Raw genomic sequence first — 15,187 nt, 5'->3', positions numbered from 1 at the left:
ATACAAGTTAAATCGAACCTTTACGGAGTAAATTAGAAGTTTTTCCCCCCTCTTGTTTAAAACTTGTTTTAATTTTAATAGAAGCGTTAATGGAATAATTCTAACACAATTGCTATGGGGTTGAAGATGGTATTAATGGCTAGATAGTACAAGAGAAGGAAATGTTTAAGATTTATTACTTGATTTCCTAAGAACTGTCAGATAGGTGTTTAGCATATCTTTTGATTGCATCGTTGATAACTTTTAGAGAATATATTGTGGTCTTCCAGACTTCCACAAGGGTGAGCTCTGATGTATTATATTAAATCATAGAAAATAAAATCTACTGAGAAAAATACCTTTTAAGGGTAGTTCAGTGTGGTTGCACTATAAACAAGATTTATATTTAAGCTTTCTTTTAGCTATTATTTCTCAAATAAGATGACTTAATCCTGCTCTGAAAATTATCACTTCAGATTTGCACAAGAACAATGTAACATATTCATGTTTACTTGGAAGTAAGACAAAGTGTGACATATGGGATTTGCCTCTCATTAAAATTTTCAGGATTACAGTTTAAATTTGGATACAATCTGAAATAGATTGCTAGGAAATGAGCACAATTAAATATAAAAAAAGGACTGATGTCACTGAATTACACTATTATTGTACTCTATATAAAATAATTAAATATTTTAAATATATAATTTTATTATTTTAATACTATTGGTTTTTTTTAAACACAATCATCCAGTATTGTCACATTTTCAAAATTACAAAAACAAAGAAGGGAGCCAGTCATTTCCTTTTATCATTGACTTAAGTGAGAGAAGAATCTGATATAATTGGGCAAATGCTTCAGCATTACAATAATTTTTCATGCAGGTTACTTTACTTAAAAATGGTTCTTTTGAATTTAATTAGGAGAATCCCATTTTATTATCTTTCTATCTTTCATTTACATTTTATCGTTCCAGTATACAATGTGCTTTTATAAACTTTATGTTCCTATACATAATGTTGCTTTCAAATAATTTTAGTATATTTTATTCATTTAAATAACAATAGGTAAGTCTTGACCAAACACATTTGGGTATTGCTAATCATCTAGATTCATTTTTATTAAGAAGTAATAGTGATTTTTTTTTGTCCCAGTAGCTTTTGAAACAATTGATGAAGATATCCTTCTGAATTATTTGCTAGGATTAGTCTTTAGGGGCAATATTGTAATACTGTGATGGTTACAATTTTTGTTGATCATTTTTTTCTAGAAGAATGTTTTAGATTTTTACCACCATGACCATTGGCTTTGATGTTCTATTTTCCATTTGTCCCTTCTGTTATTTTATAATGAAAACTGTTTAGGAAAGTTCTCTAAAGCTTCCTTGTGAATAACCATGAAACAGTGATTGCTATTTGACCCTAATCCTTTCCCACCCATAAGTCCAAGGAAACTATTACTGTAATACCTTTTCATGTTGCCTCAGTAGTGGGTTGTTTTCCAGGACGTAATGCTGTTTTTGCAAGCTATGTTGAGTTTCCCAGTTTCTGAGTAAGTTTGATCTGGCAACAGTTACTCATACCTAAATCGTATCATATATATATAGATTACTACAGTATATAGGACCCTGCTTGTAAGAATATATGGAAGCTACAATCATTTCAAAAGGCAGCCACTATTAAGTGGTGCCCAATATAAGGATTGTACTAACCATTATGTTTTGTGCTCAAATCTACTACTTCCTATTGCATTATGAAATTGTCCAATTAAAGTGTATCTAATTTGAGGAAAGCCTACTCTTCTCCCATCCCTACCCACAATGGCTTCACTTTTCAGAATATCAAAAGGTCCTTCTCCTGTAATATTCTGTAGATGGTCAACTAACTCTACTCTCTTTGATATTGGATTGAAAAGCTAAGTCACATCATGCTAACTGGCTTATTAGCTTAATCTAGTAAATAGCTGCTTTGTTTGTTTGTTGTGTTTATATACTACCAGATTCAACAGAGATGACTCTTGGTGGTTTACAATATTAAATTATAAAGACAAATAAAAACTTAAGCAGTCATAAAAGTGCTAAGTAACAATTCATTGCTTGAAGAAACTCTAATATTTTCCAGAAGACTAGCAATGAGGGTACCAATCCATTCTCAAGAAAGACATGTAGCAGAACGTGTTAAGGCAATGGGCTAGAAATTAGAAGAACATGATATCTAGTCATACCTTAGGCATGAAGCCAAGTGAGACCTTGGACAATTCTCTCTTCTCGGGGCAGGAAGAAGAACTCAGTGGCAAACCAATTATGAAATCTTGTCAAGCAATGATTTGTCCAGAGAATCACAATGAGTCAACAGCAAATGACGATTACACTAATAAATGGGTAAATATTATTTATTTATTAGTGTAATCATTATTTGCTGATTGGTTGAACCCACATAACACAGTAAGTCATAGATCATATTTAACAACTACAATGGCAAACTTTGCTAAGTTAAAAGGAAGAGATGGCAGCCAATATTAGAAAACTTTCTGTACTTCTAAAATGAAGATGGGATTATCAGGAGATGTATGCATTTAATATAGGTCAATTGCATATATTTATTTGTCTTATCTAATTAAAAAAGGTAAAACAAAGATCCGTAATAAAAAAAACTGGGATATGAAATATATATCAAGGAAAGGGTGATAATATGCAGGTAATATCATATTGCATGTATTATCAAAGGAGGCCAAGCAAGGAAATATTACCATGCAAATGGAAGTCAGCTTATATCGTATTAGATATATTTTCAATGAATTAATAGAACGGCCCATATTTAATTGAAACAATTGTACAGTAACCAGATACTCCCTAAATTTTATAAAAATTAAATGTTTTGCATTCACTGTATTGTACTTGAAATTAGTACTGTCTGTCAAATAACCTAGAAGACATTTTATATTTAGTCAAGATACTATTATTAGTTTTATCTTTGTGGCAAATAAACAGTTTCTAACTTAGACCCTGAAGAAAATGGCCGAACATTGTGTTTTTTAAAAGAATTACATTCTTTTTGCATAAGAGAGAATGAGCACTTTACATAAAAGGATGGGGACAATCAATTTGTTGTGTAACTCAAAGCAATAATAATAGTTATAATAAATAAATAATGAAAAAATATAATCTGGGGAAGGGTAAACAAAAGCAACAACAACAAAAAGAACCGCTGTAATGATAAAAAAAATAAAAGAATAAAAAGATAAAAGAATTAGATTCGGTACATGGATACAAAGAGATGAACCCAAATGTAACCGTATCTGTGAGAACAAAGGAATCAGAGTAATATATTCCTTAAGTAAAAATAAATGGCTAGCCAGCGAGATTAGGAAACTTTGCGCTAAAGAACAAAGTGGGTCTCATCTTCAGAGTTTTTCTTTGCTCCCAAAGACTGTTTTGTTTGCTGAACAAAGCTTCTCAGCGGCTGGTACTGATAACTGTCTATCTTGTGACAGTCAACTTTTATTAGCTCTCTCTGAAAATCATTCACCATTAAACACAGTTGGATTCATTTGTTATTTTGTTTACATTTGTCCTTGTTAATGGTGCCAATGAAAATATCTTTAGTGTTGTCACTACTTCTGATCAGCCAGACTCATTGTGGTATCCATTTTGTCCTCAGGGTAAGAAGAGTGACTTTTGGGATCTGCTGAACCTGAAGATTGCTTGACAGACGTTTCTGAAAAGGTAAATTTAAAAAAATCCATATTTTTTTCTTACTTGGTTTTTATTGCATTTTTACCTTGCTGGTCTGCTTGTCCATAAAAGCACTTCTTCACACAGACATCTACAATGTTTACATTTCCTGACATTCCTATCTAGGAATAAAATGAGAATGAGAGCGTCAGTATGATAAAAATCAAAATTAGTAGACTATCCTACAACTGTATTAAAATCATACTTATGCTGTGGAATGCTGTATATGTTTTCAGTGAAAATTTCTTCTTAATGTTAAGAGTAGTCGCCTTGCAATTCACTCCTTATAAAACATTATAAAAGTTTTGTTGTTATGTTTAGTTTATATTACGTGTAGACTTTGTCATAGGCTTGATTGGTAAGCAAGTTTGTTAAGTTTGTTAAGTTTGTTATGAGATATGGCAGAATCTTTTCCTCTAAAAGAAGCAGTGAGTAGGATGGTTGGGTTGTACTCATAAAAGAAATATCACTCACTCATTTCAAGCAAATTTACACAGGAGAATAGCCTAAGGCTGAAATCCATGGAACATTTGATTCAAAGTAACTTTGATTGAAATCAAGGAGACTTAAGATCTCAGGTTAATCTTGTACAATAGGTTGCTTCCTGCGGTTCACAACTATTTTCAAAAGTTCTTGATGAGAACCAGAGTGAAGCTAATTTTGCTTTAGAGTATTCCTGTTTCTCTCTAATTTTGGTATACTTTTAAAATCTATTTGTGTATAGGTGTGCCTCTTGAATAGTTAACGATTAATGTCTTTGTCTTCGTAATGGTATCAGCGCTGTGTAAAGAAACCTATAGTTTTTCCATCTTAGTACATGCAGAAATATTTCCTTTAGGAAACACTATCTAAAAGTAAGCACTGTTGTTGTTCTGCTTTACATTGGATCTTAATATAATCTGAAATGCGCATGAATGTAGACTATATGACAGGAGGGACCATCTTTGGAAGTCAGTGGGAATACTGGATATTTTATACAAAAGGTTTTCCGGTGGCTGTGGTCAGACAGGAAACATCTTTTTACCAGAATAAAAGCTGGTGAAGTCACTACTTGCCATCTAATAGGCTTTAATATATTTTTTTCACCATACTTTATCTTTAACTTGTTTAAATGAACAAAAAACAAGGAATTTGATAGTCAAACAGGGATATGTCCATCTGGGCCAATGTTGTCTCCTTATGCTACATTATTATATATTGTTTTGCATTACAAATGTACTATTCTTCACTTTATTGTATTATACTGTTCTTTCTAAAGGGACCAACCATTTATATATTATATGATATTTGCTAAAATTCAATTGTAAATATAATTTTTATAATATTAAATATTTATTTTGAAAATATCTAAAACAATATATTTATCTAAAGACTAAATGCAGGCTTGCTGCTTGTGTTTTTATGTTGAGAAAAATATTATTTCGAGAGCTGTTTCTTCAAAATAATATGATATGGTGAGAGTTCACAAAGTTGCTTTTGCATTATAGGAAAAGTATGATGCATTTATCAACCCTGTTTTGGTTTACATTATCACTCTGGTTAAAGTATTGATTGATTTAATTGTTGGTAAGTGACATCAAGGTTTTCAGCAGGTTTCAATAGCATTTAAACTATTAATAAGTTCAATAAATGGAATATATTTAAAAACACCTGTAATTATGGAATGAACAATAAAGGTTGACATACAATAAGATATTCAGAAACCACATTTATGATAGTTTCCATTTTGTACTAAAGGAACCACTTCGAAGTACTATTTCCATGTTTGACTAACCATGAAACTTAGATGATTCAACTTGAGTAAATCTCTATAGAGCAGAACAAAGAAGCCAGAATGGAGGAAAGTGCAGTTGCTTGCTTTACACAACTGTGTGTTATTTCTTTGATGTATGAAAGGGAAAATACTGTCAGAAAAAACAGTTGACAAAATCTTATCTTCAAGTCTTTTCATTGCTATCCATTGCCACTGTAATTTAATGTAAATTTGCTGCTGGCCATCTTCTTTTTCTTTCCAAGCAGGGATGATAGGAGCGTGGTAATGTTCAGGGCACCTTCATACAATTAAAGCACATGAAATAATTATGTACAGTCCTCGACTTCAACAGTTCATTTAGAGACTATTCAAAATTACGAGGATGCTGAAAAAAAATGACTTATTACCATTTTTCACATTTAGCATCCCCATGGTGATGTGATTAAAATGTTTAGCAACTGACTCATATTTATGACAGTTGCAGTGTCCCAGGCTGTTGTGATCTCTTTTTGCGACCTTCTGTCAACCAAAGTCAACGGGGAAGCCGACTTCGGTTAATAACCCTGTTACTAACTTAACAATTGCAGTGATTCACTTTACAATCGTGGCAAAAAAACCATCATAAAATGGGGCAAAACTCACTTTACAAATGCCTCACTTAGCAACAGAAATTTTGGACTCAATTGTGGTCATACGTCGAGGACTATCTGTATAGACACAGAGATGATCATGCTGTAGTCTCATTCTCTTTAGCTGTGCATTTACTAAAATGTTAGCATAGTCTCTGTGTGAGGCAGAACTTGGAAGAAGGCATAGAACTGAAGAGGGCAGTGTTCATGATGTAGCTCCATGACTGTGCTGAGAAAATAAATACACGAAGGTGCCTTACACAACATCATTAATGCCTCTTCTTGTGTAGTAGCTTGTCTAGGTTTGTGACATATTTCTCCTCCTCCCAGCCTTCTGAACAAGCCAGATTTTAAATCTGGTACATTGTAAATACAGAATGAGATACAACTCATATTAAACTGGTATATTAATTTCTGTCATCATGCATTCCCTTCAAATCCTGCCAGGATACCTCTTGTGGCAGGAGCACAATGATGTAATAGACAGAAGGAATAAGGAGGAAAAGCCACAACTAAGGCAACAGTCAGATAAAGTTGGAAATGTTAAGGAGGAAAACTTAATTGGAATAAATGGTGAAGGAAAGAGAAATTAAGCAGGAGACAGACTTAAAAGGTTCTCCCATTCCAGTGATTTATACCGTTTATAAAATAATCCGTATATAAATGGACATCACGATACCCACACAGTTTAAAGAGGCTGTGTTATTGGTGTAAGGGAGAGGAAAAACTGAGTTACAACAGCAAAGACATAGCCAGGAACTGGTTGATCATAATTTGTTTATGAGCAATTTCCAAGTCACGCTAAAAACAATGTCCATAATATGATCTTGAGCTTACACTCAACGTTTTCAAGGAGAATATCAGGAATCACTTTGAAGCCCTGGAGCTCATTCATATGGAACCACAAGAACTGAGGGATGAAATCAAAATAAATTATTAAGGATGAATATCAAAAGGGACTGCCAAAGAGCAAGACACGGAAGAATGCTAACTGTAACAGGTAACAGGTAACAGATACTGAAAATTGCCAAGAAGAAGAAAAAAAAGCCAAAGCCAATGAAAATAAACAAGAAGAAACTTACCAAATAATTTTTAGAAGAGACCAGAAACAGTATTACAAGCAAACATCTATGAAGACATTTAAGATCGAAACAGATAAGGAAAAACAACTGAAGTTTCCAAAAGTCAGAAGAAAGTTCCATTGAACCACATTGCACAGATAGAAATTGATTAAAAAGATTAAAGAAAATTGAATTTCAAAATTGAAGAAGAAATTTCAATAACCTATTTTATGCTGATAATCCTATTCTGATAGTTGAAATGATCTATGCACTCCAGTAACAAAGGTCAAAAAGCACAGAAAAAAACTGAAGGATTAAGATTATAAACTAATGAGAACAAGTACAGCAACCAGTTTCATGGATTGATATTGAAGGCACTGAAGTGATAGAAACCTTCTCTGTCTGTTTTTAATCTTAGTCCAGTGTTTTTACAACTGTGCTTTAGTAATGAAATTCAAGGAGCATGGTGAGAAAAAATGAGATTAAGATTAAATATAAATAAGGCTAAACTAATGACAACATGTAGAACAACCAATCTTAGAACTGACAATGGAGAGACACTGCAGTAGTGAAGACTCCTGAGAATATCATAGATAACCAAAGAAATGAATGGCAGAACAAATCAAACCAGAATTCTCTCTTGAAGTAAAAATGACAATTCAAATTATCTTATTTTGTCTATGTTCTGCAAATATCCAACTGCTTCCAAGAGTTCATTGTGAAAAGGTATAAAGAAAGAAAAGGAGACCATCACCAATATTAAGAATAGACTAAAGAGTAAGATTGGGGGCTAATCATCCCAGTGAAGGTCTACACCTGCTTGGTTGATACCAAATTGATGACACATAATCAGTCTTTCAGTTTCCTACACATACACTTTGTTCACATCAGTACAGTGTATAAAGCTACAGTGAACTTCATTGTTACAATGATTGATTTGGTTAGAAGTGTAAAATTCGAGCCCATTTGTCAGGAAATATATGGATGCTGCTTAAGGAAATAAATACTCTGTTAAGACAGTTCTTGAGGTTTTTTTGCAATTTTTTAAATGTATTTTGGGATGGAAACACCATGAAACCTTGCCACCACAATTGAACCCAAAATTTTAGCAATTGCAACCTTAGCAATTTATGTTGCTAAGTGAGAAATTTGCTAAGTGAGTTTGCCCCATTTTATGACTTTCCTTGTCATATTTGTTAAATGAATCACTGTAGTTGTTAAATTAGTAACACGGTTTAAAGTGAATCTGGCTTTCCCATTGACTTTGTTTGTCTGAAGATTGCAAAAGATGATCATATGACCTTGGACACTGCAACAGTCATAAATGTGAGTCAGTTGTCAAGCATCTGAATGTAAATCACATGATCATGGGGGGGGGTGCTGCAACAGTCATAAGTGTGAAAAATGGTCATAAGTTACTTTTCTCAGTGCATTGTAAATAAGTGAAGTAAGTACTGTCACTGAGCAAATTGTTGTAAGTCAAGGACTATCTCAGTCGTGGGATATGACCGGTATGCCCCAGTACCAGTGCCTGCTGGGAGCACCAGGTACCGTTCTGGTATGGTGCTCTGGAGGGCCCACCGCCCGGCCACACTCCTTACTGCTATTTGAGCCGATTGGGGCGTTTGCGCACGCGCACAAAATGTACAGCGCCTGTGCAATACTCTGCTGAGCAGCTGGAGCATCGCAGGCAGTGGGTACACATGCGCGCGTGCATGGGGTTGGCGCCCTGCCCTGTTGCAAGGGGATCCGGAACCCACCACTGGACTATCTGCACAGTATATTTATCAGCAAAACCATGAAAGTGGATAGATGTTCACCATATATTTAAATGTAACTAATACAGAATTATTTTTTCCATTATTCTAGTTTTCCGGCTTTTCATACTTAAAGTGTATAGAATTTTAAACTTACATTTGAAATTTCACAAGACGCCCGCAAACTAGCAGTATAAACTAAGATTCCAGATTGCATTTTTTAAAAGTGTGCTTTTTTCAGTATAAATAAAATTGACTTTTGGATATATTGGCATCTTACGATTTAAGTCTGCCCTGTGCAATTTTTTAAATCTACATTACACTGATTTTGCATTTTCATTATTCTGTTTCTCCAGCCAGATGTTCTCAAAATAACTTAGATTACATTGCTTATATTATTTCATTAGTATTCCAGTCTTCACATAATGTGGGAATAATAGAGCTGTTGTAAAAGTTATTTAGAATTCACAAAGTTGAGAAAAATTTGGTCTTTTCTAGATGTATCTGATTTTTACAGTATTAGTTTTACACTGCAACATTAAATACGAGTGTTCAGGAAATGATATATGGATATTGCTTGTTTGCTTGCAGCTATACAAAATTCACTAGGCAATAATATAACAAATTGAATGTAAACAAGAATTATGAAAAATAGTGAACAAGAAAAACAAGAAAAAGTACAGCAAGATGTTGAACAGTAGTGTGAACCAGAGGAAAAATCCCAGATAAAGAAAAATACTTGGCAGTATCAAAATGCTATCAGAAGTACCAGATGAGCTTCATTATGTATTGGGTGAGGGAGAGCAAACCTAACAGACTAGCCAGTGAATATGGAAGGAATAAGTTAACCAAGTATTTTATAACACACCACAGTATTTCAAATCGGATATTACCAGAGCATGCATGGGTTGCTGCAAGATTATCTCTGTCCATATGGAGCTAATAGTTGTTGTATCAGTCTAAACTAATAAGAGGTTTTCAAAGCCACCAAAGGTAACAGTTTCCATAGTGATAACAATTGATTGAAAAGTAAAATGTGAATTTTTAGAGGAAATGCAACTCTTTCCAAAGTAAAATGAATACTTCCTAACCAAATATTCATTTACTTTTGTAAAGTTTGAAAGTTTATAAATAACAGTCTAATAATAAACTACTATAGGAATTCCTTGACTTATGACCACAATTGAGCCTAAAATTTGTGTTGCTAAGCAAGGCATTTGTTAAGTGATTTTTGTTCCATTTTACAAGCTTTCTTGCCACAGATGTTAAGTGAATCATTGTAGTTGTTAAGTTAGTAACACGGTTGTTAAGTGAATCTTATTTTCCCACTGACTTTGACTGCCAGAAGGTTGCAAAAGGCAATCACATTCCTCAGGGACAGTGCAACTATTATAAACATGAACCAATTGCCAAGCATCCAAATTTTGATCATGTGACCATGGGAATGCTGAAACCGTCATATGTGTTAAAATGGCCGTAAGTCACTTTTTTCAGTGCCATTGTAACTTTGAATGGTTACTGAATGAACCATTATAAGTCGAGGACTACCTGTATTAAGTAGTGACGCATTTTTCCTTTTGTAATATTGTTCCTTCTGAAATGTGTGACATGCTTACAGTTACCAGCATTGGTTAAAGATTCACTACTTAGTCCTTTCTTGTATGAAAGTTGTATGTATAGTGACAAGTTGTACATTTAGTAATTGCCTCATTTAGCCACTATTTGCAGTTTTATGATGGTGATGAAAAAGTAACTTTACAACCAATTCTTGCATTTGCAACATTTATATGCCTGCAAAGAAAAGGCAAGTTGAAATAAGAGCGTAGTCACAGTTTCACCTTCTCATTTGCTTTATAAATTAATGGGATTTTTTTGTTTTTTACCATTTTCATCTATGATTAATGCTTAGTACTTTAATTGCTTATAAACTGTTTTTAAATAAATAGGTAAATTAAAGTTGTGCTTCAAATCCAATGCACTATTTCAGAATTTTTCAGAAAATTAATCAAATTAAAATCCTTCAGAGGATTAAATGTTGATTGAAGTTGAAGAAATAAAAGCTTTATGACATCTCTTGAGCAGCGTTGTTGTTGTTAGTTGCAAAGTTTTGTCCAACCCATCTCAATTCCATGGACAATGTTCATCCAGGCCTTCCTGTCCTCTACCATACTTTGGAGTCCATTTAGCAATAGCAATAGCAATAGCAATAGCAGTAGACTTATATACCGCTTCATAGGCCTTTCAGGCCTCTCTAAGCGGTTTACAGAGAGTCAGCATATTGCCCCCAACAATCTGGGTCCTCATTTTACCCACCTCGGAAGGATGGAAGGCTGAGTCAACCCTGAGCCGGTGAGATTTGAACCGCTGACCTGCTGATCTAGCAGTAGCCTGCAGTGCTGCATTTTAACCACTGCGCCACCTACTGCTTTGGTGATTCCATCTAGCCACCTCATTCTCTGTCGTCCCCTTCATCTTCTGCCCTCAGTCTTTCTCAGCATTAGACTCTTCTCCAATGAGTCCTTCCTTCTAGGAAGGAAGGATTTGAGTTTTATCTTCAGGATCTGGCCTTCTAAAGAGCAGTCAGGGTTGATCTCCTCTAGGACTTACCGGCTTGATCGTCTTGCATCCAAGGGACTCGCAGGAGTCTTCTCTAGCACCACACTTCAAAGGCCTCAATTCTTTGGTGCTCAGCCTGCCTTATGGTCCAACTTTCACAGCCATACATTGCAACTGGGAAAACCGTAGCCTTGACTATACTATTATTGGAAGGGTGATGTCTCTGCTTTTTAGGATGCTGTCTAGATTTGCCATAGCTTTCCTTCCCAGGAAAATCTGTCACTACCTCCATTTTTCCCCTATCTATTTGCCAGGAATTGGGAGGGCCACATGCCATGATCTTAGTTTTCTTAATGTTGAGTTTCAAGCCAACTTTTTCACTTTCCTTCTTCACCCACATCAAGAAGCTCTTTAGTGCGTCTTCACTTTCTGCCATTAGAGTGGTATCATCTGCATATCTGAGTTGTTAATATTTCTCCTGGCAATCTTAATTCCAATTTTTGATTCATCTAGCCCCACCTTTCTCATGATGTGCTCTCCAAATAAGTTAAATAGGCAGGGTGACAGTATACAGCCTTTCTGGATTCCTTTCCCAATTTTGAACCAATCCATGGTTCCGTGTTCAGTTCTCACTGTTGCTTCTTGATCCGCATATAGATTTCTCAGGAGACAAATAAGATGGTCTGGTACTCCCATCTTTTTAAGAACTTGCCACAATTTTTTTGTGATCCACACAATCAAAGGCTTTAGCATAGTCAATGAAGTAGAAGTAGATGTTTTTCTGGAATGCCCTAGCTTTCTCCATGATTGGCAATTTGATCTCTAGTTCCTCTGCTTCTTCGAAATCGTACCTTTACTTCTGGTAGTTCTCGATTTACATAATTCTGTAGCCTACCTGCCAATAAAGGAGAATATTTGCAGCTCAGGGTTGAATCGAGGGGTCCTTAGTGCTCTCTGAACTTGGTTGCTTTCTTACATATGATGACATTACCTAGTTTGGCTAATGAAATGTCCTCAAGGGGAAAAAAACGAAGCACAGAGAGCTCCAAGCACTCCGCATTTTGCAGATAACCTTTTAATTTTGATTTTCTATAAATAAAAAATCCTGTTGCTTTTTGATATAATTTGATGAAATTGATAGACTATTTAATCTCTTCTTTAGAGATTAAACCTACACATTGATAGATGCAGAAGGTTTTTCCTATGCTTGTCTATATAATGTCTATGCAAAGCGCAGTTGCTATAGAGGTTCTGTCTAATTATAGAAGGTCAAGTGTAGGTGTTTTAGAGCTTTGCGCCTATTTTTAACAAGAAATGAAAGTCCCCATGACTTTATTAGAATGAGAATCCCACCCTCAAGAGCTATGATTGGAGAACCTCTGATGAACCACTTCCTGTGGATCTTTAAACCACTTCTCTTTTATCTCTTTCCAGGCAAAAGTTGTTTTTAGAGCTGTGCAAAACATTTGAAAGGGGCCCTTCATAGAATGCACTGATGCAGAGGAAGAGTCTCTTCTCAATATGTGAACAATTGTCCTCAAGGACACTTGTACAACTGCTTAAAAAGAGTTTTCTAATTACAAGTACATTCTCTTAGGTCCCTGTACTTTGTAAAGTGCCTTTTGAATGTCTTTTTGGGGGTCTCCATTTTTGTTTCTTTTTGGAAACAGTGTCTTCCTTTCCGTACTACTGAAAAGCTCTGGATTTTTCTCAAATTCTTACCAAAATTCAAACTGGTTCTAGAAATTTTGGAAATCTGTGATTCAACTCAATGAGTTATCAGATTGGTCCAAATAGTCCTAAATTTAGAATGTAGAATTCATCATAATCCACTACTTAACTCTTAAATAACTACTGTATCAACATTTCCATCTTGAATTGATTGAGAATAGAATTGCCCTCATGGTTTTTTCAGAAAATAAAAATATCACGGCTCGATTGAAGGGCGCACAGCTGGGAAATGGAAACTGCCGCCAGCCCAAATGGCACTTCCCGCTTTGGAGCCTCACCCATGTAGCTGCTATAAGGAGCCCGATACCCCCGTAGTTCCGGGAATCGGTCAGAGCTCCCAGTGCTACAAGAGGAGAGAGGAAAGCCAATTAGCTCTCCCTCAATGCGCAGCGGGACAGCGGACCCTTTCCCTGCAAGGCAGCAGCTGTTTTAGGAATTTAGAATGTCCAATGGATCGAATCAGTAAAAATATAAAATTTACCTAATTTTTCTCAATGAAATACTGGGAACCAAAGCAGTTGTTTGGACCAAAGACTGAGAGGAACTGGGAGCCAACAGGGAAAAGAGTAGGTTAAAAGAAATTTCCCTCAGTCTTTGGACCAATCAGGCTTTCGGAATATCCCACGTGTGGCCCCTCCCTCAAGTCTACTGGAAAATAAAAATATCACATATATAGCACTTACTAAATTGTATTGGGCTGCAAATTTACTGGCTAACTTTCATCCTGTAGAGAATAGGCACTAAACCTACAGGAGTAGAGGAATGTAATGGAAAAGATGAGTGAATCTAATTTAAGTGATGCTATTGACGTTAGAATATTACATTTGGACAATTTAAATACAGTAACTTTGATTGTCTTTATTTATGATGAATACTATTAGTGTTACTGATTGTTCATTAAAGTAGAATGATCTTTCTTTAGATTCCTATAATAAATATTTGATATTCTAAATTTTCTGATTTTTTAAAAGAAAGCTGATTTCAGTGTGAAAAGAGGAACAAACATTGAAAAAGCATTTTCTTTCAATTATTTCTAAATTTGAAGTATTATTTTAGTATATTCCTTCTCTTCCCCCCTCCATTCCCAAATAATTATTTTAAAGCCAGCCAAATTTGAACACTGTTAAGTCTTATGTAGTTCAACAGATGGAACAATTTACTACAAGATTTTTCCAGTGAAACCAGAACTAAAACTTATTATTAACTAGGTCAGGCCTACGAAAGTTAAATCCATGCATTCTAAGTTGTTTCTCTATTCAATCTGTCTTCAAAATAACACATTAAAGTCAGATTCTGAGGTTCTACAGGAAAAAAAAACATGTTTAATAATACTGTTAAAGTTTTTATACATGATAATATTCTAATTTCATGTAACAAATTCAATAAAGATTTCAAATATTTGGTTGTTGCATGTAAAGAAACTGAAAAGAACTACAAAACATGTAACTAAATTTTTGATAAAAATTATTGATAAAATAGCATTGGCTATGCTGGTGGTTATGGTGGTTATTGGAACCTTTAATTTTTTAAAAATGGGGGCGGGATCACAAGAGCGATTCTATGAAGTTATGCATAATATGCATTATATTATAGCTACATATGATTTGAAATTGTTGTTTAGAAAAATCTCTGCTAAAGATTTCACCAAATTAATTTGTTGACCTGAGTATAATTAATGTTCTGAATTTTTATGTTGATTTTTTAAATTGCTAAAGGCTTCTATGAAATCATATGTCTATTTTTGTGTCTGTTTGTGTGAATTTTGTTGTTTGTTTTGAGAATAGCCATTTTAACTTTTAGATAAACTTGAAACAAAACTTCTAAGGTGAAATTAATTTGTAGAATAAATCCTAGAATAAGAATTTAAATGATTAAATAAATAATCTGAAATCTTTTTCATGTATTTTCTGTATTATTATGATGGAAAAATCACAATTGACCTTAAAATAATTTTATTTTTTAATTTTATTTTAATATTTTGTTAAAT

General features: G+C 34.3%; 1 protein-coding gene across 9 annotated transcripts in view; it reads left to right on the top strand.

Annotated features, from left to right (window-relative positions):
* Positions 1 to 15,187, top strand: part of FOXP1 (forkhead box P1) — a 628,729-nt gene that overhangs the window by 271,093 nt on the left and 342,449 nt on the right. For all 9 annotated transcript variants that reach the window (XR_015695877.1, XM_014054824.2, XM_087708882.1 and 6 more), the window contains one exon: positions 3,640 to 3,704. The gene's annotated coding sequence lies outside the window, so the exon portion shown is untranslated. The remainder of the gene's footprint in view (positions 1 to 3,639; positions 3,705 to 15,187) is intronic.

This window comes from Thamnophis sirtalis, unplaced genomic scaffold (assembly GCF_051295495.1).
Source record: "Thamnophis sirtalis isolate CommonGarterSnake01/CBP01778 unplaced genomic scaffold, rThaSir2_p1.2 scaffold_3, whole genome shotgun sequence".
Taxonomy (NCBI): domain Eukaryota; kingdom Metazoa; phylum Chordata; class Lepidosauria; order Squamata; family Natricidae; genus Thamnophis; species Thamnophis sirtalis.
Note: the sequence above shows the minus strand (reverse complement) of the source record. Positions and strands in the feature narration are given on the sequence as shown.